Genomic DNA, 3,473 nt, shown 5'->3' with positions numbered 1-3,473 from the left:
GTGTGTGTGTGTGTGTGTATGTGTGTGTATGTGAGTATGTGTGTGTACGTATGTGTGTGTGCGTGTGCGTGTGCGCGCGTGTGCGTGTGTGCGCGCGTGCGTGTGTGTGTGCGTGTCTCTCTCTATATATATGCATGCATATGTGAAAATATACACACATATATACATAAATATATATGCATAATTATATATAGGTGTTCATATTAATGAATAAGTGTAACAAATCGCTGTTTTTAAACGTGTGTTTTTAAAAATTACAAAAACACAATTATTTCCTACGTGTTAAATTGGTTATTGATTTCTGCATTGAAAGCCGAAATCTGGTTTTAGCAAATTTATTTGAATACGTTTATTATAAAACAGCTTTGTATTTAAAAAATACAAAAAAAAAAAGAAAGGAAAAAAAACAACCGGATATTTAAATACACCAGTATAACAAACTCTACAGTACTAAACATTATAGACAGAAATGAAACACAATAAAGATATATAGCTTATGCAACATCTAATAAAAAAAATGTAACTACACTCATACACACGAGTACACAAACATGTGTATCATTGTATCTAAGCGAAATGCACCCTGGATATTGAATAGCTGAACACGCTCTAAAATTAAGCATTCAATACATGGTAACCAACGTTGATGATATATTAAAAGATTACGAATATTTTTATGATATTTCATTATCTGCGATGTATCATAATGCTGCATGTACAGTAATACCTCACTTTACGTGGACGCGCTTTACGAGACCCCGGGTTTACGTGTTTTATTTGTCGAGCACAAGATCCAAATTTTGAACGAAGTGCAAAATGTTTCTCCTACCATAATAAATGCTCCTGCGTGTTACCGAGAAATTTATAGAGAGCGAGAAAAAGCTTCTTCTCAGCAAACAGCTCTAGACTTGTTTTTTAAAAGGAAATCTACAAGTCCGTCTACGAGTGCTTGTGAATCGGCGATCGCGTCTATAAGTGATGGCGTACGCGAGTCTAGTGAGAGTGAAAGGGATTCAGAAAACGATTATAATATTTTTTAATTATAAATGATCTTGATATTCTTTTTCCTTCACATAAAATATTCTTTACAGACTACTTTTGTTTCATTGAGATTTATTTACGAGTATTATAAATTTTAATGGTAAAATATTTTTCTGAGATTTATAACATTGCTACAATGGGAAATTATTGTTCTGCTTTACGAGTTTTCACTTTACGAGCTATCTCCGGTAACAAATTAACTCGTATATCGAAGCGTTACAGTATATGTATAAACTAATCTTCAAGTGGCTGATGTTATTTAGTAATCCATGTTAAATATCGAATTATTTTTGTCCTTTACTTGTTTTCGTCATTAGATTGCGGCCAGGTTGGGGCACCACCTTTGTAATGTTCAAAACATTCAAGCTATGTCCTAATGGACATGAACTTTGAAACAAATAAATACAAGTTATAATACAAAGACGTAGAAAGATGGCGAGCAGGCAAAATTGTTGCCGTGCCAGAAAAAATGGTTTGTGACATTTCTTCCGACTTTACGTTCTGAGTTCAAATGCCGCCGGGGTCAACTTTAACCTTTCATCCGTACGGGGGCGATAAAATGTGTACTAGTTGAGCACTGAGATCGATGTAGTCGATTTTCTCCATCCACCGAAATTGCTGGCCTTGTGCCAAAATTTGAAATCAATATAAAGACACCTAAAATTATGTTTTTTTTTTCTATTATTCTGCGCCCCTTGATCTCATAAGGTCGTTTACCCCGTTTCCTACAGTGTATAAGTGACCGAGATCCCAACGTTCATCTTGAAGGGCTCAAGGTCAGTGAATTTTGAGGGAACAAGTTATTTACATTGAGCCCTGTCCTTCATTGGTATTTTATTTTATCGACCACGAAAAGATTAAAACCAAAACTGACTTTCGCTGGATTTGAACTCAGAACGTAAAGAGCCGGAAGAAATAGTGTAAAAACATTAGGTCCAATTTGCTAACGGATCTGTCAGTTCGCCGTCTTAAGTAATAATGTTAGGATGTACAAATTATGAATTTAGGATATTCGAGTTATGAGGTTAAGCCGTACATGCTCTGATGTTAGTATATAGAAGCTATGAAGTAAGTCATACAAATTATGACATTAACTTACTCAAGTCATAATGTATGTCTTTCATGTTTAGACATGCATAAATGAATTTAAGACATATATTCTGGATATGATGCATATAAATTATGAGGTTAAGACATACAGATCGCGATGTCAAAACAAATAACTTATGATGTTATGACTTATGAATTGTGAAGTTAAGGCATAATTTCTGAATGTAAGACACAATATATAAGGTTAAGACGTAGGAGTTATGATACTGGAGCAAATATGTAATATTTATCCGTGACTTACAATGCTTTTACAAAATAGAACGATTGAAACATGTTATGCTACACAGGAAGAAACAAAATGAAATAAAAACTTAGTTGATAACACAACTGTCTTAGACAAAATTCCTCAATGGTTTTGATAAAGAAGCCTGATATTTGTTTCAAACTAAGTCGTTACATACAGCTTCTCGTTTCCGTTTCATTATAGTTTACATTCTTTCGCTTAATAACATTTCACACCGGGATGATGCCTAAAACAATGAATGGTCATCTTTGTAAGTATTTAGCTTCCTGATACACGAATAAGACCACGCATTTTGCGGTCAAAGGTGAGTATAGTGGCATAGTGGATTATTACATCGACTCTAGTTCTTCACTGGAAATAATGAATAGATATTCATGTGCGTGTGTCGGCATATGTATATATATATATATATATATATATATATATACACATACACACACATACATATATATGTATGTACATATGTATGTATATATGTATATGTATATGAATATATATGTGTGTGTGTGTGTGTGTGTGTGTGTCTATAGGTAGAGAAAGAAAAAGAATCATGGTAAGAGAGGGAGAAATTTCACACATACAAATTTATTTGGAACATGACTATATATACATGTGCGTGTTTGCGCGCGCGTGTATTCAATTATAAATTTAGTAGATAATATTACCTACAAGGGTTTTATTTCACGCTGGCCACTTGACAAAATCATTAGTGATTTCATTCCCAATTCTATAAAGGTGCGTGTCACCTTGGGCAAGTGTCTTCTACTATAGCCTCGGGCCTACCAGAGCCTTTTGAGTGGATTTGGAAGACGGAAACTGAAAGATGCCTGTCATATATATGTGTGTGTGTGTGTGTGCTTTTGTGTGTGTGTGTGTGTGTATGTTTGCGTGTCTATATTTGTCCCCCCACCATCGCTTGACAACCGATGGTGGTGTGTTTACGTCTCTGTAATTTAGCGGTTTGGCAAAAGACACCGATAGAATAAGTACTAGGCTTACAAAGAATAAGTCCGCTGTCCACCCATTCGTGTATGGATACACAGATGTATATGTACGTGAGCATATATATATATATATA

The sequence above is a fragment of the Octopus bimaculoides genome, chromosome 12 (assembly GCF_001194135.2).
Source record: "Octopus bimaculoides isolate UCB-OBI-ISO-001 chromosome 12, ASM119413v2, whole genome shotgun sequence".
In the NCBI taxonomy this organism is placed as follows: Eukaryota; Metazoa; Mollusca; class Cephalopoda; order Octopoda; family Octopodidae; genus Octopus; species Octopus bimaculoides.
This window is presented reverse-complemented; position numbering follows the sequence as displayed.